The sequence below is a fragment of the Tachyglossus aculeatus genome, chromosome 12 (assembly GCF_015852505.1).
Source record: "Tachyglossus aculeatus isolate mTacAcu1 chromosome 12, mTacAcu1.pri, whole genome shotgun sequence".
Lineage (NCBI taxonomy): Eukaryota > Metazoa > Chordata > Mammalia > Monotremata > Tachyglossidae > Tachyglossus > Tachyglossus aculeatus.
Window position 1 is genome coordinate 20,454,061 of NC_052077.1, and position 24,434 is coordinate 20,478,494.

At 41.1% G+C, this 24,434-nt stretch overlaps 1 long non-coding RNA gene across 2 annotated transcripts in view; it reads left to right on the top strand.

Moving 5' to 3' along the window:
• LOC119935833 overlaps positions 1-24,434 on the top strand; it is a 90,040-nt gene that overhangs the window by 38,132 nt on the left and 27,474 nt on the right. Inside the window, exon 3 of one of the 2 annotated variants that reach the window (XR_005453458.1) lies at positions 9,459-9,531. The exons of the other annotated variant lie outside the window; for it this stretch is intronic. This is a non-coding gene — a long non-coding RNA (uncharacterized LOC119935833). Of the gene's footprint in view, positions 1-9,458; positions 9,532-24,434 lie in introns of those variants that run through there. 2 annotated transcript variants of the gene reach the window in all.

A 24,434-nucleotide genomic window follows, 5' to 3' on the forward strand; every position in this document is an offset into this window, starting at 1 on the left:
CATTTGTTGGTTGAGAGCTTTATTGAGATCATTAATCCAGGTGCCACCTGTCTCAGTCCTGGATCAGAGCTGTCTTGAAGGAAATTAAGTTTTACAGAGACCAAGGAAAATATTTGCTACAGTTGGCATCGCTGTATCTTGCATCTTGAAGGGACTTGTTTCATGTCGTAGGTCCAAAGGCTCTGCTGACCATTCATTAACTTGTTCCTTCATTCCCAGCAAGTTCATTGGCGACACTTAGCAAAACTTGGAGGAACAGCTTTCTTTAGTCTTCAATTCGCGACAGTTCCCCTTCTCTTTGGCAGTACATTAATGGAAATGGAAAATTGCCTCATTCTAAATGTCAGAATAACACTGCACCAAAAACAATTCAGTCATGTCTTTCAAACCACGCACATATGGTTCATCACCAAATGTCAATGTTCCCCCTCCCTCCCCATCTCTTTATTTTCTTTCCATTTGTCTCTGATGATTACCATTGTTTAGATTAACTTTCTAACAACTTTGCATGTGTGGGTCACATACCCTTATGGCAATCTCTTTAACCCGCCTTTAGCCCTTCCACCCTTAATAATTATAGGAACTGTGGTATTTGAGTGCCTACAATGTGACAAGCACTGGAGTAGGTACAAGATAATCAGGTCAGTCTCTGTCCCTGCCTCACATGGGGTCCATAGTCGAAGTAGGAGAGAGTAGGATTTAGTCTCCATTTTACAGATGAGGGAACTGAGGCCCAGAGAAGTTAAGCAACTTACCTTTGGTCACACAGCAGGTAAGTGACAGATCCAGGATTAAAAGCCAGGTCCTCGGAGTCCCAGGATCATTTTCTTTCCAGTAGGCCACAATGTTGAAAATGTGCCCCTTAAAGCCTGACCTCCAGGGGATATTTAACTTCCTGTTTACTGGAGAGGAAACTGAGGCACACAGGTCATCATTTTACAGCCTTTTTCACACACCTCATTGGCAACCGGCAGCTTAATGTTTAAACACGGAGGATCTGTTTTGATGGTTACACTAGCTTTTTGGCAGGTAAAGTTGAGATTCCAGATGAACCTTTTTAATGTAATGTTGTGCCAGCAACTGGCTTTGGAATAATAAACCATAAGGCACTATGGATTGAAAAAAGAAATCGAATTTTGAGAAATCTTAGACAAATTGAAGTGTTCTTTTGGTTAATTTTCATTCTCCCACAGTCACCTCAAGGTAACTCAGTAGGTGATTAAGATTTTATTGATGGTGATTTTACACTTCCCTTTATTTCCAGAACCGGAAGACCCACTCTAGATATCAAGTTAAACTAAGCATAGGGTGATTTTGAGGTGGTTGTGGCTGGTAGAAAATCTTGCCATTCCATTTTTAGGATCAAGAGGTTTCGGAAATCTAATGACCAACAGGGTGCTTAACCACATCTTAAAGCTTTTAGAGGTTTTTAGGTTCTCTGTTATTAATTGAGCTTTCTACAGGTATTGTAAAGGGTGGAAACTAGAAGCTTGTTGACTCTCTTTTAATGAAGGATACACCATGCTTGTAATAGGAGAAGGATTGCTTGGGAATAGCTGTCATCATCTGACAAATGTACGTGGCCCTCCAGTTTAGTATCTCTTCTCTTAAATTGGTTTTGATTTTCTAAACGAGGTGTTGCTGGTTTAGGCTGTGATGGGCAATTTATAAAAATCATTTTTTTCACCAGCTTTTCCAATTTGAATTGTAATATAGAAGCCATGTTGCTCGGTGGATAGAGCACAGACTTGGGAGTCAGAGGACCTGGGCTCAAATCTTGACTCCACCACTGGCCTACTGTGTGACCATGGGCAAGTCACTTAACTTCTCTGTGCCTCAGTGACCTCATCTGTAAAATGGGGATAAACTATCTGATCTCCCTCCATTTTAGACTGTGAGCTCCATGTGGGACAGAGATTGGGTCTGATCTACTTAATATCTATGTACCCCGGTGCTTAGTACTATGCACTTGATTGCTTAACAAATACCACTGCCATCATTATTATTACATATTAACTAGATTGTAAGCTTCTTGAGGGCCAGGACCACATTGTCACTAGCCCCTTTATAACATGTAACTTGTAAATCAATCAACCAACCAATGGTATTTATTGTTTACTGTCTTCCCTCCCAAACCCTGTCCTTCCTGTCTTTCTCATAACTGTAGACACCACCTCTACCCTCCCTGTATCACAAGCCTTGGAATTTTCTTCAACTCATGTTTCTCATTCAACCCACACTTTCAATCTGTCATGAAATCCTGTTGATTCTCTCTTCAGAGTATCATTATAATCCACCCTTTCTTCTTCATCCAAACTGCTACTGGGCTGATCAGAACACTCATCATTTCCTTCCCTGACTACTGCATCAGCCTCCTTGCTGATCTCCCCACTCCAGTCTTTACTTCACTATCTGTCTGGATCATTTTACTAAAGAGCTTCCATTGGTTACCCACATACCTCCACATCAAACAAAAACTCCTTACAACTGGCTTTAAAGCGTTCACTCAGCTCTCCTCCCCCTACCTAACCTTGCTGATTTCCTACTACAACCCAGCCTGAACACTTCACTCCTCTAACACTAACCTAATAATAATAATGATGGCATTTACTAAGTGCTTACTATGTGCATAGCACTGTTCTAAGTGCTGGAGAGGTTACAAGGTGATCAGGTTGTCCCACGGGGGGCTCACAGTCTTAATCCCCATTTTACAGATGAGGTAACTGAGGCACAGAGAAGTTAGGTGACTTTGTCCAAAGTCACACAGCTGACAATTGGCAGAGCCGGGATTTGAACCCATGACCTCTGACTCCAAAGCCCATGCTCTTTTCCACTGAGCCACTGAACCTACTCACTGTACCTCAAGCTCATCTGTCTTGCTGCCAATTTGAGGAAGTATAAAGCTAGTAATGAAGAGTCTTCTAGCAGGAGCAGTGGTTTACCCCATTCATTCATTGAATCATATTTATTGAGTGCTTACTGTGTGCAGAGCACTGTACTAAGCGCTTGGAAAGTACAAGTTGGAAACATATAGAGATGGTCCCTACCCAACAACGGGCTCAGCTTGGCCCATAGTAAGCGCTTAACAAATACCAACATTGTTATTATTATTATTATTCACTTTTGTGAGCTGAAATAAAATAAAATGGGCTGGTGAGAGAGAAAACAGGATTAACTATAGAAGAAGAGAGATTATTTCACATATAGCTGAAAGGAAAAGATCCTAATGAAAGAAGGGGCAGGGATTAAGGGGGACTGAAAGAGGATTTGAGTATGTGTGAGGATTTGAAAGAAAGGGAGGTAATGGACTTCATTGTCAGGAACAAGAAGTTCATATTGGATCTGGAAGTTAATGGTGTGTTAGCGAATGGAGTGAAAAAATGGGTTGATGTGGTGACACGATGGGCAAAGAATATTATTTCACTTAAGCATTCTGAATTGATGATAGAGGTGGGAAGGCTAACATGGAATAGTTGCAGCGGTCAAAATGAGAAATGACCGGACATTGTTTTTTAATCATAGTCACAAATATCATACACTTATAGTTCATGGATTACCATCTTTACAAGCTGCATGTCAAGGAGAAACATTACAGTATGTGCTTCTTGATCAGCGTGGGGTGTATGCATGTAGACAATCATTGCTTCCAACATTCTATCCAGATAGATGTTTAAACTTGTTTAAACATCCAAAACACTTCAATAATGAATCATATTTATTGAGTGCTTATTGTGTGCAGGGCACTGTACTAAGCACTTGGGAGAGTACAATATAACAGAGTGGGTAGATATGTTCCCTGTCCCCAGTGAGCTTACATCTAGAATGTACTTAGTGAAAGTATCTTATGGAAGAACTATTTGTTGTTTGAATTTCAGATATGCAGAGGGAATTTTGACCCACACTTCTTCCAACAGCAGCAATCTTATTTCAATTTAATGAACTAATAAATGTTTTCTGATCACTCCTCTTTGGGGGAGCTTGGAATTAACAGAGGGGAAGTGTCTAGGCAAAGTGAAAACACAAAGGAACTATTATAAAAATGTTGTATGTTTTGAAGACAATCATCACAAATTTTGCCAAAATCCCCTGCAGATTTCTATTGTCTTGGGTGTAAGGAATAAGGGAAATTTACAGAGTGTTTGCCAAATTACTTTAAAATAGGATGTTTTTCCAAGTTTTCTTAATGAGATGTCAGCTGTACTTTAAAACGTGACTCAGAAAGGGGGTTATTTTTGTGCTTTATCTTTTTTGCTTTCCCTAAAGATATGAAAAATACTAATTTAGAAATTGGCCTGTTCCACTTCTCATTTTAACAATGATTCTTAAAGAATTGATTCCACTTGTGAATAAGCTGATTCACAAAAGAATTAAAAAGAACATACATTTGTGTGAAAATGGTATTCTAAGTGCATGAATGCTAGAGAGGAAAAGCTTCCAGAGTCCTTTTTATATCTAATCAATTAGCTTGTCTAATCCATTTTCCTGTGGATAGTTGACCTGACATGACTTCAGATTAGTTTAATAGGGATTAAAGTGGCATGAAGTGTATAACTCAATGAATTTGCAAGTACAAGCATGCTTAGGAATTCATTTATCTTTGAGGGTAGAAGGAAGAGAGGAAGTTTAAAGTAAACTCTGGTTATATTTACAAACACGGATCATTTGGAGAGAAAGGTTATTCCCAGCAGAGAGGTGTGCAGTCCGGGAAAGCAGACAAGCTCTCCTCTTCTACACGACCACTTGATCCACATCCAGATAAAGCAAGCCTTTGGCACTGAACTCTTTAGGCTGGCATGATGTCTGCATAATACCCGTAGCCAGGAGAATCAAGTCAAAGACAGCCAAATTGTGATATCACTCCCATAAAACCCTTGGTGAAATGCCTTGGTTGATTTAAATTGAATAAGAGCTTCTAAAATGTATTAGCTTCCCAAAGCATGCTTCTCCCTCCCCCCACCCCCCAACCCTCGCGCCCCGCCATTAGTTGTTTCTTCTTTAAAAATGCAGTGGATTTTGGTCACCGTTGGACACTAGCTGAAGTCGCCATCATACCCTACGTGACATAGTATGCCGGAGACACAGTCACTTCTAGTGGCTTATAATGCTAAGATGGAACAAAGTGGCCATTCAGTCATTTGATTTGCTCTACCAGGAGGTGAAAGGCCATTCTCTCTCTAGCTCTGGAGTTAAGAGGGTTAATCAGGAAATGGTTTATACATAGAGGATGTCAAGGACTTTGAAGAAAGTTGGGATGACTAGAGGTATTTTCAGTGGATGGTGTGGACGCTGGCCAAATGACTCAAACCCAGAGTTGATTCAGAACTTCTGCTAAGTAGGAGTAACCTGAATGGTGGAGGTCAGGAAAAATGGATGGAAAGCATGGAATACAATATCCATCAGAATATAGGCCCAGGTGGGCTTGAGAACATCCATGTTTCTTAAGACAAGATGCTTGGTAAGGCTGCAATAATAATAATAATAATAATAATGTTGGTATTTACGTGCTTACTATGTGCCAAGCACTGTTCTAAGTGCTGATGCTGGGAGGCACTGAGGGAAGAGAGGAAGAGTTGATTAGAAGCACAGAGAGAAGCAGCGTGGCTCAGTGGAAAGAGCCTGGGCTTTGGAGTCAGAGGTCATGGGTTCAAATCCCGGCTCCGCCAATTGTCAGCTGGGTGACCTTGGGCAAGTCACTTAACTTCTCTGGGCCTCAGTTACCTCATCAGTAAAATGGGGATTAAGACTGTGAGCCCCCCTGTGGGACAACCTGATCACTTTGTAACCTTCCCAGCGCTTAGAACAGTGCTTTGCACATAGTAAGCGCTTAATAAATGCCATTATTATTATTATTATTATTATTATTATTATTTCTTGTTATCAGACCAATCCCAGAGTAGGAAGGTGGTAATGCCACCTTTATGGGGAAGCAGAATCGTCTAGTGGATAGAGCACAGGCCTGGGATTCAGAAGGACCTGGGTTCTAATCCAAACTCTGCCACTTGTCTACTGTGTGACCTTGAGGAAGTCACTTCTCTTGCCCAGTTACCTCAGCTGTAAACTGGGAATTAAAACTGTGAGCCCCATGAGTGACATGGACTGTGTCCAATCTGATTACCTTACATCTACCCCAGTGCTCCCAGTGCTTAGAACAGTGCCTAATACAGAGTAAGCTTACTCTTAATGAAAACCATTTAAAAAAAAAGAATTTCAGTTTAGATATTTTGTTATGAGGAAAGTTTTATAATATAGAAACATTTATTGGTTTGGATTTATTTTGAGAAGGAGTAACGACGTGCCTTTGATTTGAAATGAGCAAAGAAGAACTGTGACCTACATGAGTAATGAGAGAGAAGAGAATGATGGAGCCATAAAAAGGGGGGAATGGTTGAGAAATATGTTTTGCATGTGAAAGTGGGATAGCAAAAATTCTTTGTTTTGTTGCTTTGAGGAACGAGTCCTTTGGTTGCATAGATTTCAGAAGAGTTTTGAACTTTATTTTCTAGATGTTGTGCTATATTTTGATTGTTAAACTGTGAGTGGGGGGGTAAGAGTCCTGAGAGATTCAGATGTTCATAATAATTATGGTACTTAAGCGCTTACTATGTGCCAGGCACTGTACTAAGCACTGGGGTGGATCCAAGCAAATCCGTTTGGACACAGTCCCTGTCCCACATGGGGCTGACACTCTCAATCCCCATTTTACAGGTGATGTAACTGAGGCACAGAGAAGTAAAATGACTTGCCCAAGGTCACGCAGCAGACAAGTGGTAGAGTTGGGATTAGAACCCATGACCTTCTGACTCCCAGACTTGTTCTCTATCCACTACATCATGCTGCTTCTCTAGCAGCATGATACTTCTTTGTGTTAATAACTAATAATTGAAGTTCAATTGGTATTAACTTAATCATCTCCTTTCAATTGTTGCCAATCCATCTAAACCATTCATAAATTTTAACCTTAATCCTTACCTCATCCCCAGGTCTAACCCCCAATTCTAACCCCAGGTATAGTTCCCAATCCAACCTTGCCACAACTAGTCTTGGTCATAACTGGAACTCGTGTTGAAAAAATTTTGACAATTGTTATAGTCATTTAGGTTTTTGGAGGCAATCAGAATTTGCCAGTGATTGGATGTTAGGCATTTGGTTTTAGCAATTTATTGCTCCCTCATTCCTTCAGTCACAGAAGAAAATGACTCTAATAAAAGACAACTTGGCTTGTGGAAAATAAGTTTTATTCACTTTCTCATTTACGGTCACTGATGTGCTTGGGTGATTGCATCTTTAATTTGCATGTTAGGTTGGCTCTCATCAATAATGTGGCATTAGTTCATGCTGTATAACTCAGGGTGCTGATGGTAGCAAGGAACCCTGATTAGGAAAGCACCCATGTGTAGACATCAATGCCCCAGAGGAGAGATTGAAAAATCAAAGACACCAAAGGGAGGTACAAGTAAAGAAATCTAGTGTGAAATTAGCAGCTGTTCTTCTCCCCCAATCCTTCCCCTCTTTTCCCCTTTTTATAAATCTGAAGCCTAATGCTCTCTGTGTGAAGCCCCTCAATCCTTAGAAAAGCTTTCAAGACCAGGTACTGAGATGCCATCCATGTGATTGGTCTAGGTTTCTGTCTTTTTTTTACTACTTTCCAGGCACTATTCGAAGCCCTGAGGTAAATACAGGATAATCAAGTTGGAAACAGTCTCCGTCCCACATAGGGCTCACAGTCTTAATCCCCATTTTACAGGTGAGGTAACTGAGGTACAGAAAAGTGAAGTGACTTGCCCAAGGTTACACAGCAAACAAGTGGCAGAGATGGGATTTGAACCCAGGTCATTCTGACTCGCAGACCTGTGCTTTATCCACTAGGCCACTCTGCTTCTTAAAGTAGATGTCTTGGGAGAAGACAACTTTCACCTGAGGATCAATGTTACACCAAAGGCACTTGGGATGGATTATGAGGCATAATAAATCCTCATAAATCTCCTTTTTTGGAGATTTCCCACCATTCTCTCTCCCACCTAGAGGTACACTAGTGCGTGAGGCTGTTTGTTTCCAGTAGAACAGAGGCTGGACTCTGAGCTAACTGGAAGAAGGAACAGGGGTTCCTGCCTCACTTTTGGAAAGGGCAAAGGTGAGGGGAGAGAACTAAAAGTTGTTTCTCAGGGATTTCTACTGCAGATTTTCCCCAGGAAGATGTTTCCACAGGAAAAAAGCCCCGAGTAAACCACCACTACCCAGAAATAAAGGCCCAGGTCATTGCTTTCTGGGAAGAAAATTACCAGGTATTCTTATCATATGTCAGGAGCTGGGGACCAAGACAAGGGAGAAAAGTGGCTGTTCAGTAGACAAATGAACCACTTTCCTCTCTTTCCATATGGGTGAGGCAGGTAGATGTCTTGGGTAAAAATCTAAGGCTGCTGAAGGTACATTTGCTAAAATAGTTATTTTTAGGTTCTTTACCCCAGAATACTTAGAGAAGTCCTCTGCCTAGGTGAGTATGAAGACTGAATGATCAGGCCTGATTTGGTGACTAAGAGTCTTGAGGAAATAGTTCTGCACTATGATATACTAGTTATCTCTCATGTGCATATTCCTTGCCTTTTATTATCTTTAAATCTGCATTCATGAGTTATTTGGCCAGCATTGAGAGGTTACAAAATGGTTATGTTATTGTTCGAACCACTGGATTATTTGATCCCAGCTATGGATTATAAATCCACCTCTGGTTGTCAATTTTTTTCCTTACCCTGGCCCATTAGGCCTGTGGTTAGGTCCAGTCAGCATGATTTAATTTCACTTATATAAGAACTGAACTTTTTTTTGGGGGGGGGGATTTTCACCCATTAGGCAATGAAGTTTAGGTACACCTATGCTGTACATGGTCTGGGATATCTAATTTTTATCTGGGGGTGGGAGAGAATTGAGAGGCAAAAAAAAAGTTTTAATTTAACAAGAATGATTAAGGAGTCATGATTTGACAATTTTTTGACAATTTGGGGATACTTAAGTGAATAAAATGTATCACTGACAGCCCACTAGACTCTTTGAGGGCAGGGATCGTGTCTACTTACTGTATTTTTTTCTCCAAAGCATTTAGTACAGCCTGCACACAGTAAACACTCGGTAAATATTTATGAAAGAAATAGAGCTCTGAATCCGCAGCGAGAACAGCACTGAAAAGGAAACTACTGAAATAAGTCTTCACATGCCAGTCCGTTGTGCAGTTTTCTTCTATTGAAATGAATAAAAGGGTTTTTTTGGTTATTTTTCTTATTACAGTAACCACATTAAAAGGCAACAGACTTCACCTTTCAACCCCTTTCAAAGTCCCTAGCACTAGTTCTTCAGGGAACTTCTAATGTAATTGGCAGTTTCTACCAATTGTATGGAAAGCATGAAAAGGAAGGAAACTAATGACCTACTTGGAGAATGAAATTGTTTTATTCATCTGTATGTAGGCATGTGAGCAAGTGGATATATTACGGTTCAGAATCTCTGCTGGGGACACACTGGAACAGCTGAGAGAAGAGGTAACTAAGAATCCAAATATAGTCTCAAATTTTGAAAAGTCATGGTCTATGGAATACGTCTGCTTTCGGTGTAGGTATGACTCAAAGGACTTTTGTCTGAATAGTTTAGGTAGACCATCTACTAACTGTCTCTGCTTTTTAGATTCTCTGTCTTCTGCTCAAACTCATTCTTTAAAGGTGGCTCGATCTTTCCCAGTATTCTGTTGGAGTTTGTACTGCAGAGTCAAGGTAGCAGTGCTTACCCTGAGTTCTCCCCATTTTCCCTTGGTACTAGAAAATGAGGGGGTGGCTTTGTACTTGCAAGCCATCTTTCTAAGTCCCAGACTCCCAGATGGCTATCATTGCTGCTTGTAGTGGCACTCATTACAGCTTTAACTCAAACAGGCTTCATTGACTCAACGGCTGCTAAGTTGTTGTAGGGGTTTTTTTTGTTTGTTTTAGGTTGTTGTTGTTAGTTGGTTTTTTTTATTCTCACTCTTTTATTATTTCCTTGGCACCTCCACCATTGTGTTGAGAAGCAGCCGAGACTAAGACAGAATGATGCGTGATGTGAGGAAATTGGAAGCGACTATGTTTACTGTACTGGCAAATGCACTATAAATCTTTGAAACCTGGCAAGCCCATCCTAATAGCCTATCTTTTAAGTTCATGTTACATTGCTTGAAGTCTCTTTAAAGTCCAGGCAAATACTACAGGTAAGAGGAAAGTCAGGAGTTTGACTCATGCTCACTTAAAAGCGCTCAAATGAACATAAAAAGAAATAAAACCATTGAAACCTAAGTAATGACCTTTATGACTGAGAATTCATTATTACAATTCCTCTCAGTACTGTACAGCCTGTTTCTTGAACTACCTCTAGGCAGGGGTGTCTGAGACATTTCTTGCTTTGCTGGGCTCCATCCATGATAATAATTGAGCACTTACTGTGTGCAGAGCACTGTACTTAGTCTGGAAAAAGTACATCAGAGTTGGTAAGACACCATCCCTGCCCACAAAAACTTACAATCTAGCACAGATTTCAAAACATTCAACGTGTTTAGTATCAATCATATTTATTGTTTCCTGCTTGGAGAACACTGTACTAAGCACTTGGGCGAGTACAATTTAACAGAGTTGCTGGACATGTACTCTGTCCACAAGGAGCATACAGTCTAGAGATCTTGAACACCTCTAAAAATTTCTTACTCTGGAAGTTTGGGTGCCTCCATCAGTTTTTCTGAAAGCCTTAGACAAAGCCTGACTCTGAGGAGGAGAGGGCAGGAACAGATGTGGTGGAGGAGGAGAGAATAGTCAGAAAACTTGAGCAGGCATGGGAGTTAAACCACACGGGACTGTCAACTACACATTTGAATGAATATAGTTTATTGAGTTTTATTCAGAAAGTATGAATAAAAGCCAGAAGTACAAATGATTTCTTTGAAAAAAGAAATTGCCCAGACGTCTGCCTATTCATATTGAACAAATAAGCAAAGTGGATACCAAATGTAGTAAACCTACACAAACTGGAAATCAGACTAATTACTATGTGCGCTGTCAACAGAGGAATCTTAAGATGAACAGGTAGTAAAAATAGTACAATAGGTTAAATTATTTAGATTGACATTTGTCTGATGGAAAAGAAGAGAATAGGGAGGAGAGGAAAGGAGGATGTAGACTAAAAAAATATTGGAAGAATGGAGAAGAGCATTTTTATTGTTTTGCCACTCAGTTAATACCAGAAAATGGTTGGTTTGAACTGGGACTGGACATAAATATCCCAAAATTTTCAGCCTTTAAGAAGAGAAACTATCTGCAGAACTGAGTAGATTCTCTAAAAATGATTTATACATTTCAAAGTTTCAGGAATTAAGAATGCTATGATTGGTCAGTGGGCCTGCTCAGGCCTGAACAACAGCAGCCCACCAACTTTACAGCATTGGCAAGTGTTTTTGATGAGTCCCTAGACAACATTCTTGCGAACTTGTGGTGACCAGAAGTTTCTAAGGATTGAAAAGAAAACTAAAGGAATGACCAGCTTGGAAAAGGGCTGTTAATAGAGACTGTCACCTCAACAGCTCTACCTGGGAAGATGAACAAATCATTAAACAATTAATATGCAACCTCCCAAAAAAGCATAAGATAGTGGGAAACACCCACATGGCTTTGTGAAGAGCAATTGTATTTAAACAAATTTAATTTCCTTCCATGATCAGATAGACCATATAGGAAACAATAGATAAAACAATAGATAAAATGTATATAAACCCCAGAAAGGCCATTGATTCTATCCTCATTTAAAACCTAATCAATAAATCAGTGGTATTTGAATACTTAAACTGTGTGCAGAGTACACTTGGGGGAATACAATATAGTAGACTTGGTAGACATGATCCCTGCCCCCAAGGGCTAGGAATTGAGATCTTGGCCTTAATACTGTTAGGTGTGGTGTACACCTGTTTGGGTAAAGGTAGGTTTATTTCTATCCTTCCTAGACTTGTTTTAATTTTTTTTTCCCATCAGCAGTTATGGCTTTCTGGGATCGGGGGCCAATGGATCCCATACAGATGATTATTGATCTAACAGGAACTCTGGATAATAACAGTTCTATGCAACCAAGCTGACTCAGTAGGAGATAAATTTCAGGGCACTATAACGTTCTCTTTACAGAAGCCTTCAGAGAAGGCTAATCTCCTCCAGCAGCTGAATTCCAAGTTCCAGATCCACAAATTGGCAAAGGCTGAGGAACTGCCTGGGACAATCACATTAATAGTATTTTTGAATACCTGTGTAGAGCACTGTATTAAGCACTTGGGAGAGTACAACACAACTAATAGACATGAACTCTCACATGTTCTGTGGTCGTGCCGCTCTATCTAGCCACACATGAAAACTGCTAACCCATGAGAAGCAGCAGTGCTGGCTTCAGATGTTTGGTGGCCAGGAGACTGGAAAACCTTAATTGCCTCCCCTCGTTTTCTATGATGCCATACCCAACATTTTCCAGAGGTCAGTGTGTGAAGATCTTTTCTTCACCAACAACCACATCTCCGTTTCCCTCCTGCTACCTGCACCAACATCATGGAAGCTCTTAAACAAGCACCCTGGGAAATTTGGCTCTTAAATCCTGATTTCTGCCTCATTAGTGGCTTACTTCCATCCTGAAGGTCACACAAACCCCGTCATAGAAAGAAGCAGAGAGACATTTGGATCTTGCTTCTGCCAGCTTTGCGAAAGGCTGTGAGATCTGAAACTTACCATCTGAAGCTGGTCCTGGGAGGCAGCTGGGTCTCTTGGGAAGAGCTCTGGACTGAAAGCCAAAATACTCAGGTGTTAACAAGCCATTAACCTCTGCATGCATGTTATCCCAACTCTAAAACAGGGATTAGCTACCCTCTTCCTTCCTGTTAGATTGTGAACACTGTGTGTGTTTAATCCAAGTATTTTATGTACACCCCAGTGCATGGCACATAAGTGCTTAATAAAATCAGAATAATAATGACCCTTCATTGGCTAGCAAATGGTCCAGAGTAGGCATCACGGTCACATGAGTAATATGACTGCCATTCCAGGCTTCCTGCCCTACACCATTCATAGTGTGGCAGTATTCATTCATTTAATCACATTTATTGAGAGCTTACTGTATGCAGAGCACTGTACTAAGTACTTGGGAAGTACAGATCGGCAACATGTAGAGACAGTCCCTACCCAAAAATGGGCTCACAGTCTAGAATAATCCCTCTGAAATGTCCCACTGAACTGTGAGGAGCAACCGGCTAATTGAGACAGATCATGAAGCTGGGTCTTGTGAAATGAAGAACTCTGAATTGCAAGCTTTTCCAATTGCTCCCCCAGCTCATGGAAGATACTGCAGCAGGCCTATTATTCCCATTGTTTGGTATCTTTTTAACCAAGCCTTACATCTGGGTGGTAGTTTTAGTAAGCCAACTTTCATGGAAATCATTGATATAAGCATCCTATTCACTGCACAGTGTTTAAGTGTGCAACGTGATGCAGTTGCCCTGCCAGAACTGCTTACAGAACAAAGCTCTCATCATAGAGAACCATATTATTCTTCCTTGAAAGTATCTTTATGCAGCATTATTGTCTAATACTACACGATATTTACTTGTGCATTATTCTTTTCAAATCATCTGGGATCTCCATATAGCATGTTTGTTTCATTTTGAGGTTAGCTAATTTTTTCTTAAAAAATAAAACAAACTCCTACAATAACTCCATAAGGCTAGGGGATCTAGTAATTGATTCACCCATTTTCTGCAATGAAGTTGGAATAATGAGTAAGAAGATCATGAGATTTGCTAGGCCAGCAGTGGGCCAGTGCATTTTGGAGAGAGGATTTCCCTTGACTGTGATTCCATTTGGGATCTAAACTGTGCCAGGCCAAAGGCAAATGTTATATGCCAACTTAACATGCCTTGTGTATTGTGCCAGCATTTTGGGGATCATTACCATTTCTCCCACCCCCCAGCCTGCTCATCGGTGGTGACAGCAGCCACTGACAACTTGCCAAGGCAGAATCGAATCTCAGGGCCCTTATGAGCTTATGCTCTTACTGGATAAAGTGTTCCCAAGCAGAAAATTCCTACTCATGGCCCAGAGGGTTGGTTTTGCCCCTGCATGGTTAGCCACTTCCTCCTCTCCAGCTTCTGCCATTCTTTCCTTCTTGCCAAAGTGTCACCATGGAATTCCATGCCTGCATAGTTTGGACAGAACTGCTAGGGCTGGGCAGTGCCAGTGGTTGGGGTGGAGAGTGGTTGGCATTGGGAGCAGTGAGGAGTGGCAAAATACCATTTTAATCTTTATTATTATTATTGAAGTCCTGGTCCAGTCCCCCACCCCATCTTTGCCATCTTCCCATTCTGTAACTTTCCTTCTCCCTCGTCCTCCTTTTTTCTTTTTTTTCCTATTTTTTCTCCTTTCCTCCTCTCCTCTCTCTTTTTATCTCTCCGGTTCCCTTTCTGTCCTTCTGTCCTTGTCCCAGTCCAGGCTGGCTAAGGCAAGGGTAGTGTACAATACAGAACTACTGGCATCCACAGGCCTTTATGATCAACAAGATGGGCTCTTAGGGCAGCTTGCACAGACCTGAAGTCCTACCATGTTGAATTGTGACCAATGATAGCATCAGAGTTTTAAAGACACAGAGAACTACTTCTCTCCTTCTGCCGTTTGCTCAATGGAGACCTAGCCATTGAATCAGTTTATTTACCAGTTTGCAGGAGAGATTTTTTTCACTTATTCATTTTTTTCAGATTGCATGGAGGGTGTGCCTTTGGGGATCAGCAATGTAAGGTTTTATTATCTTCAGAGCTCTTAAAGTTAACTTGGACACAGAGGGAAGATTTGCAAGATGAAGAGTGAGAAATGATTGCAGGAAAAGGGATGGGAATTGGACTCAAATGTGCCATTCCAAAGAAGTAATATGTAAGACTAATCCTGTTTTCAAAAGAGAAAGATAACTGGAACCCAAAGCTCTTCTTATCTAAGAAGGTTCTTAGTTAAGGTCCTTACTTCTAAGAAGGTGTAGAGGAGAATCAAAGGTGGATAAAAATATGAAAGTATACTGGCCATGAGGAATATGAATAGTTGCTTAATGTTCCAAGGTTTGGTCTGTATAATTGGATGACACTGATTTCAAGGGGTGGAAAAGAGAAGTGAACTTCTGCTTCACAGCGAATTTCCTGTTTTAATATGCATTGGGCCCTTTTCTGTTCCCCTCATTTTGGAGCAGAGACATGAACAATGTTATCTGATGAAGGGTTCTGCTCCTCTAATCAAGGGTTTTGGTTCCAAAATGTAACTATAGGCATAGACTTGGGTAAGGGTAATGGAAGAGAGAGAATGAGATTAGACATTTGTACCAGCAAGCATTCTTTCTCATACTCAGTGTTTAACTGTTTTTGACCTGTCTGGATGGAGATCAGATTTCCTCGTCTGTGCAGATGGTGTTCCTCTGCATATCTTGCCAATGGGAGAGGCTCCAACTTCCCAGAGAGATCCCACCTTTAGTGCTCGGTCATGACACTGGAAGGAGCAGGCGAGTGGCTTATTGTGAGCCTCTTTCAGTACTTCTGGTTGAGGTCATCAGTGCTCTCAGGGTTGTGGAGAGTTGGCATATTTCACATCATAAACTCAGCAAAAAGGGTGGCTTAGTAGCAAGAGCACGGGCTTGGGAGTCAGACGATGTGGGTTCTAATCCTGGCTCACCACTTGTCTGCTGTGTGACTTTGGGCAAGTCACTTCTCCGTTCCTCAGTTACCTCATCTGTAAAATGGGGATTAACACTCTGAGTCCCACGTGGGACAACCTGATTACCTTGTATCTACCCCAGCACTTAGAACAGTGCAGGGCACATAATAAACCCTTAACAAATACAATCATTATTATTCAGCGCCTAGAACAGTGCTCGGCACATAGTAAGCGCTTAACAAATACCATCATTATTATTCAGCGCTTACAGCAGTGCTCGGCACATAGTAAGCATTTAACAAATACCATAATTATTATCATTATCTAATTTCTTTAATACCATTCAATCAATCAATAGCACTTGTTGAGCAATTACAGGGTGCAGAGTACTAAGCACTTGGGAGAGTACAATAGAGTGAGTAGGCATGATACCTGCCCATAAGAAGCAGCGTGGCTCAATGGAAAGAGCATGGGCTTTTGAGTCAGAGGTCATGGGTTCAAACTCCGGCTCCACCAATTGTCAGCTGTGTGACTTTGGGCAAGTCACTTAACTTCTCTGTGCCTCAGTTCCCTCATCCGTAAAATGGGGATTAAGACTGTGAGCCCCCCTGGGACAACTTAATCACTTTGTAACCTCCCCAGCGCTTAGAACAGTGCTTTGCACATAGTAAGTGCTTGATAAATGCCATCATCATTATTACTAAGAGCATAAAATGTAGCAGGGGATCCTCATCATCTTCAGTGACATTTATTGAGTGCTTACTGCTTGCAGAACAGTGTACTAAGCACTGGAGAGTGTATAATACAACAGCATAGATAGGCATGTCCCCTACGACAACAAGCTTACTGTCTAGAGGGGAAGCCACACTGATATAAATAATCCATAATATATAGTTTATAGATGTGTACATAAGTCCTGTGGGTTGAGTATTAGATACCCTAAGGTATCAGAGCTATGTGCAAGACACTGTACTAAGTGGTTGTATACAAACAAATCAGGCTGGTCACCGTCCTTGTTCCATGTGGGGCTCACAGTATCAATCCCCATTTTACAGATGAGGTAAGTGAGGCACAGAGAAGTGAAGTGACTTGCCCAAAGTCACACAGCAGACAAGTGGCAGAGCCGGGATTGATCATTCATTCATTCAATTGTATTTATTGAATGGTTACTGTGTGCAAAGCACTATGCTAAGCACTTGGGAATGTACAATATAACCACAAACAGCCACATTTCTGCCCACAACAAGCTCTCAGTTTAGAGGGGAATCAGACATTAATATAAAGATAAATAATGATTAGAACCAATGACATTCTTACTCCCGGGCCTGCTGCCTCTCAAAAAGGCCCTTCAGGAGTGGCACAGCTTTGTAAAGCTTCACTATCATAAAAGCCAAAAGAATCTATGAAGCCCTTTCCCACCAGGCAGAATAATCACTGAAGAAGCAGGATCTATTACTCCTGATGTTGTCATTCCTTAGTTTCTTCCGAGTCTCCCTGCAGCCTCTGAGACCAAGACATGCACTACGTTTCGTGGCTGTCTTTTGTCTCGCACAGCTGCAGCCCTGTAAAATCTCCTGGGATTTTTTTAATATACTTTTAATTTGTGAAAAAAGGCCTAAGGCAATAAAGAGAGCAACACTTTTGGTATGGGTGTGTTTTAACTAAACCAGATGTTAAGCATTATATATTTTCTGAATAAAATCTCATATTCCAATTTAATTTAAGTTAACTGGAGGATATATATACATGTATATACACATACGCATATGTGTGTATGTATTTATAATGTTGGATCCATTAATCCCTGGCACTATCATACAGTGGAGAACCTCAGATCAAAAAGAAACACATAAAGAACTCAATAGTGAGCATCAGTTTTACTGGGATAGTCCAGGAAATTTAATGAATAGAAATTTAATCAAGGACTAATTTGGTATCAGCAATTCTAGGTAAAAGACTGAGGGGCATAGAGCTCTCTCAGGATTATGGGCAAGATAGAATCTCCTATTAAATCATCTTCGGGCCTGACTTCAAGATGAAGGAATTGATTGTAGTGCTAGTGGTTTGTTACAGTTCTACTTTTTTTTCTGGTATTTGTTAACTACTTTGTGACAGACACTGTACTAAGCACTGGGGTACGTACCAGCTAATCAGGTCAGACACAGTCCATGTCCCACATGGGACTCACGGTCTTAATCCCCATTTTACAAATGAGGTAACTGAGGCACAGAGAAGTGAAGTGACTTGTCCAAAGTCACACAGCAGACAAGTAGCAGAGCCAGGATTAAAATTCAATTCCTTCTGACTCCCAAGCCATTGCTTTCAGTTGCACCATCTTGTTCCTGCCAGTCATTTTCCCACTGGGGAAAGGAGTGCAACACTTGAGCAGATGAGCAAGAATGCAGCACATTGAGAAGTGCATATGTGGCTTTGCCCATTTTAGCCAGCTGTTGGCACAACTATGACCAGAACCAGGTCTCCTAATTCCCAGAGCAGGGTTCTTTCGTACTGGGCCATCAGCAGGGTTCAGACTTAGTACATCTCTAGTACAAAAAGAGTTAAATGCTTTTACCGGGGACTGTATCCATGCAATATATTAAACCTAGAGTCCCACTTCTTGATTAAAATTGGGGTGTCTTTGTTTAGCATGGACTTGTAGCTTTTCATTCATTCAGTCGTATTTATTGAGCGCTTACTGTGTGCAGAGCACTGTACTTAGCGCTTGGGAAGTACAAATCGGCAACATCTAGAGACGGTCCTTACCCAACAACGGGCTCACAGTCTAGAAGGGGGAGACAGACAACAAAACAAAACATGTAGACAGCTTTTGAAAGCAGTAATAGAATGCAGACACAAGGTTATCTTCCACCATTTCCAATATCCTCCACAGTACTCTGCTGGTCGCTCTAATACTTTACTGATGGCACACTTCAGTACTCTCAGCAGACATAGGAGCGCTTAGTAGAGCCAGACTGCTGGGACTACAAGATTCAGGTGTTGGACTACTGGCAGTGAATGGTGCTGCCTTTTGATGTAATAAAATACAGTACTGTTTCATGTGTATATTACGTATACATCATCTGTCCTTCTGGCATATCTATTGAATACATGTACGTGTGATTCAAATTAGATGGTGTGCAGGTGTAGCTGAAATGAATTATGCCAATCTATTCCACTCTGTGTGAAGGTACAGACTGCCCTTTACCACGCTGATGTGCTTGACACTTTGAATGCTGGATTCTGTTTTTGAATTTACCTTTTCGTATCCCAGTCTTCTTGGGTCATAGACAGCAATCCCTCTCCACAAGTCACATTGGTCAGTCACATTTCACTTTCAACTGTTCAGATTTAATAATAATAATTTTGGTATTTGTTAAATACTTCCTATGTGGCAAGCACTGTGCTAAGTGTTGGGTTTGATACCGGATAATCAGATCGGACACAGTTCCTGTCCCAGTTGGGATTCACAGTCTAAGGGGAGGGAGAAGAGTTATTTAACCCCCATTTTAAATATGAGGAAATTGAGGCTCAGAGCAATCAATCAATCGTATTTATTGAGCACTTACTGTGTGCAGAGCACTGTACTAAGCGCTTGGGAAGTACATATTGGCAACATATAGAGACAGTCCCTACCCAACAGTGGGCTCTCAGTCTAAAAGAGCAGTTATATGACTCCCCATGGTCACACAACAGACAAGTGGTGAGGCAGGATTAAAATCCAGCTCTTCTGACTCTCACTCCTGTGCACCCTCCCATTAGGCCAGGCCATTCCACTACATTATGTGACATTTTGTTTCTTTATGTCTTTGTTCTGTCATTCTTGCTTGCGAGGTTCCATTTCAGGATGCAATATTGCAACTGCTCATCTGCTTTCTCCACATGCCCTGCCAGGCAAAATTATTCTGTGAGGACCTTTGCCACAATGCTGGTGGACTGTATTAAATCCCAAACCCATCATGACATTTAATATTTAATATTTAATATTGGGTATGACGGATAGGTGACATGGAAGAAATGCTGGATGTGCCTTTTAGTAAGCTCCAGTCCTCACAGCCATAGTGAGCTGTTGGATGTTATTACAACTTTACAGGCCTTTGACCTGATATGAAATTTGACGTCTCTTCATTGTCTAACTGATTCACTAGATCATAAGCTTCTTGTGGGTAGGGAAGGTTTGTTTTGCTTGTACTGCAAGTGCTTAGTACAGTACGTAGCACTCATTAGGTGCTCAAGAAATACAATTAGTACTACTATTCTGTCAATTTCCCAAAGGACACACTGGTGGTCCATAATTACTTTTTAAGTTTTTGTCTCTCTGAGCATTGCTTGGGGAGTGTGCTGCCTAGGTAATGGAACTCAATGACCAGCACTCAGATCTGGGTTGGTGATGGAAAATTTTGGATTGTTTCTAGGGTCTCTCTGGGGCATTACCTTGGCTTTCATCAGACTTGTTGCAAGTCCATGGGGTTCTTCTTTTTGAAAAAGTATTCATGATCATCGCTGAGTTTTCTTGGGTATGCACCTCCAAAGAATAGTCATCAGTTTACAGTAGCTGTAGGATGGCTATCACAAGGACTTTCAATGATGCTTAGGGCCAGTTGAGCTGAAAGTGGATGAGAAATGTTAAAAATATGTTTCTGGTCTCTTGTCACATCCTCAACTATGGCAGCATAGAAAACTTACTGTAGTCATTATAATTGTGAAAAGTCATTCACTACAGATTTGGAGCCAGCGGCCATGCTCCAGTGACCCAAATTTCCACTGTTTTCAATGTAGTACAATTCAGCAATCCTTAAACAATGGTCATGAATTAAGGCAATTCATGTTCAGTTATTAAGAAAAATAATATTTCTTATTTTAGCATTGTTTAAAATTTGGGTATGAGCTGTGTGTTATTAAAAAGACTGTATTAAGTATTTACTTTAAGGGTTGTCTTCTTAAATACTTGGGAAAATATTGTTTTTAAGAACATGAAAAAATCTGAGACCTCAAGAACTTAATCACCTAATTCTCAACTCCATGTCTTATAAAACTTAGTGTTATTTTATGTGATACTTCCCAAGAACACTACTATAATGCTTTTCAAGGTTTTCTGTGTTTATCATTAAAATAAATACAGAAAATCATTTATTCATTGAGAAGCAGCATGGCTTAGTGGAAAGATCACGAGCTTGGGAGTCAGAGGTCATGGGTTCTAATGCCACTCTGCCACTTGTCAGCTGAGTGACTTTGGGCAAGTCACTTAACTTCCTCAATTACGTCATCTGTAAAATGAGTATTAAGACTGTGAGCCCCATGTGGGACAACTTGATTACCTTGTAGCTACCCCAGTGCTTAGAACAGTGCTTGGCACATAGTAAGTGCTTAACAAATGCCATTATTATTATTAGTAGTATTATCATTAGGACTTCTCTGACTCTTCATTGGCTAATAAGCACCATGTTTCATGACTAATTTTAATACATTTTGAGGAGGGTAATTAGATGAAGAAGGTGAAAGCCTGATAGAATATCATCATCACATTTGATATTTCTGGTTTAGAAATAAAACTGTGGCAGATAGCAAAAACATGTGTTTTAAAATATTATAATTTTAAATTGTATCCTTTTCTTTCTCCCGTGGTTTCTCAAGCGCCCTCTTTGAGTAACAACGTGTGTGTGTGTGTGTGTGTGTGTGTGTGTGCGCGTGCGTGCATGCCGGGATATGGTAGAGTTAGAAAATTAATAAAAGCAGAACTACTACTTGCTATTTGACTTGATTGTAGTAACGTATTGTTTAGCGTGTCTTTTTAAGTACAGTATATGGATTTAGGCCTTTGCCAATTTTTAGGAATTTCATTTTGAGTAGTCGTCCTGCAAGGGATCCTTTTTACAAAATATCCATGCAATATCTATAATAAACAGAGGTCTAGGTATGGATTGGAGTTTGTAAAGATGAAGACATAGAAAAGTATGAGTATTATGATCAAATGGTGCACCAAGAAGGACAAGGTAGACAAAGATGAAAGACATTCAAGGTTGGGTCTAAGGGGCGACATGTAGCACTAAGAAACTTCCAGTGTGTGATTGTGAGTTTGTTCATTCCATCGATCATTCAGTTGTATTTATTGAGCACTTAATGTGTGCAGAGCACTGTACTGAGTGCTTGGGAGAGTACAATACAATAATACAACAATAAACAGATACATTCCCTACCCACAGTGAGCTTACAGTTCAGGGAGGGGAAAAAGACATTAATATAAATAAATATATTACAACTATCTACATAAATGCTGTGGGGCTGGGAGGGGGAAAGGACAAAGGGAACAAGTCAGAGTGAAACAGAAGGGAGTGGGAGATGAGGAAAGGGGAGGGGGCCTTAGTCAGGGAAGGCCTCCTGGAGGAGATGTGCCTTCTGTAAAGCTTTGAAGAGAGGGAGAACAAAGTGTACAGGCTGGGCTGTAGTAGGAGAATAGTGAAGTGAGGTAGGAGGAGGAAAGGTGAATCTACCCTATGCTGGGGTTAGAACACTCTGTAATTGATCTGGGCCATGAGCTAAAGGATTCACATACTCTTTGGGCCCACATACTTCTTAAGGGTTTTTGCTTTCCTTGCTTATAAGAACATAAGAAATGAGATTGCCGGGTCAGATCATTGGTCCATCCAGTCCATTATTCTATCTCCCACAGTGGCAAGAAGCAATAAGATTCTTGGTTGCAATACTTGTCCTCTTTGACTTTCCTCCTAATATTTAGGGATAAATATCCTATAACAACTTCTATATTCTTATTACTCCTTGACTTGTGAAGTGGGTTTTGATTTTTTTTTTAAGTGCTTACTTTGTGTTAAGCACTGTTCTAAGCACTGGGGCAGATATAAATTAATTAGTTTGGACACAGTCCCTGTCCCACAGGGGAGCTAGGAGTTTAAGAGGGAGAACAGGTATTGAATCCCCATTTTACATTGAGGATATTGAGGCCCAGAGAAGTTAAGTGACAGGTCACACAACAGGCAAATAAATGGCAGAGCCAGGATTAGAACCCAGGTTCTCTAACTCCCAAACCCATAGTCTTTCCACTATCAATGCTACTTGTTTTGAGCCACCATCCATCACACTTTAAGTGCTGTTCTGGGTTGTGGAAATTAAGTAAATGATAGATGATGATGATCATCATCCATCGTATTTATTGAGCGCTTACTGTGTGCAGAGCACTGGACTAAGCTCTTGGGAAGTACAAGTTGGCACAGACTGTTCATAATTTTGTAGGGTTCAATCATGTCCCCTCTCAGCCTGTGTTTTTCTAGATTGAAGAGTCCTAATCTGTCCAGCCTATCCTCAAAGGAAGCTTCTCTACCCCCCTGGTCATCTGATCACCTACTCCATTTCACCTGTCTATGAGGTAGCCAATTAGGAGAGATAATGACATGCTCCACAAGCACCGGCCAAAGTTGCCACTGTCTCCTGGGCTTCTGAACCCACAGGCTGGGCACAAAGCAAAACCCAGCAGGATGCAAGTCAGACTAGATGACCTTTCTGGGCACCATAGAAACAGCAGTGAGGGAAGACTGAACCTTGAGAAGCAGTGTGGCCTAATGGGTAGAGCACAGACCTGCGAGTCAGAAGGACCTATGTTCTAATCCCGGCTCTGCCCTTAACTGCTGTGTGACCTGTCACCACTTCTCTGTGCCTCAGTTACCTCATCCGTACAATGGGGATTGATTGTGAGCCCCATGTGGAACATGATCTATGTCCAACCTAATTAGCTTGTATCTACTCCAGTGCTTAGTACAGTGTCTGACAGAGTAATTCTTAACAAATACCTTGTAAAAAAAAATCCTAAACCCCAAATCGCCTGGAGCATTCCTAGGGCCTGCTGATTGTGGCTCAGTGGAAAGAGCATGGGCTTTGGAGTCAGAGGTCATGAGTTCAAATCCTAGCTGTGCCTATTGTCAGCTGTGTAACTTTGGGCAAGTCACTTAACTTCTCTGTTCCTCAGTTACCTCATCCGTAAAATGGGGATTAAGACTGTGAGCCCCCCCCCGTGGGACAACCTGATCACCTTGTAACCTCCCCAGCACTTAGAACAATGCTTTGCACATAGTAAGCACTTAATAAATGCCATTATTATTATTATTATATATCAGCAGGCCCTAGGAATGCTCCAGGTGATTTTGGGTTTAGGACTTTTTTTAAAGGTATTTGTTAAGAATTACTCACTGTCTAAGTAGCAGGGAGAACAGGGAAAACGTATACATATGTATATATGTATACATATATACATATGTATACGTTTTCCCTGTTCTCCCTGCTACTTAGACAGTGAGTCCCACATGGGACAGGAACTGTATCCATCCTGGTCAACTGGAATTAACTTGAAACTTTCACAGATAGTAAACCCTTAACAAATACCATTAAAAAAAATGTCATAGGTCCCTGGACAACTAGGATTCCCAGCAATTTAGAGAAGTAGTTGCTCATGTGCTCTTGAATCAGTGAAAGAGGCCTCGGGCTTTGGCCCACTTTTGGCCTAGTTCAGACCTGAACTAGCCTTGGCTACCATGGTCTGGGTTCCTTTTGAAGCATTCTTGGCTAGGCCAGGAATGTCCAGCTCATGCAGAGTCTTAGGAGAATCTCAGAACAGGGCTCCAGGGAGCCTGGGATCACTGGCCCAGATATTTGGGAATCAATCTGGGGAGATTTGATGTCAGTGCCCAAGGCTGTGGGACCCCTTTATCCAGC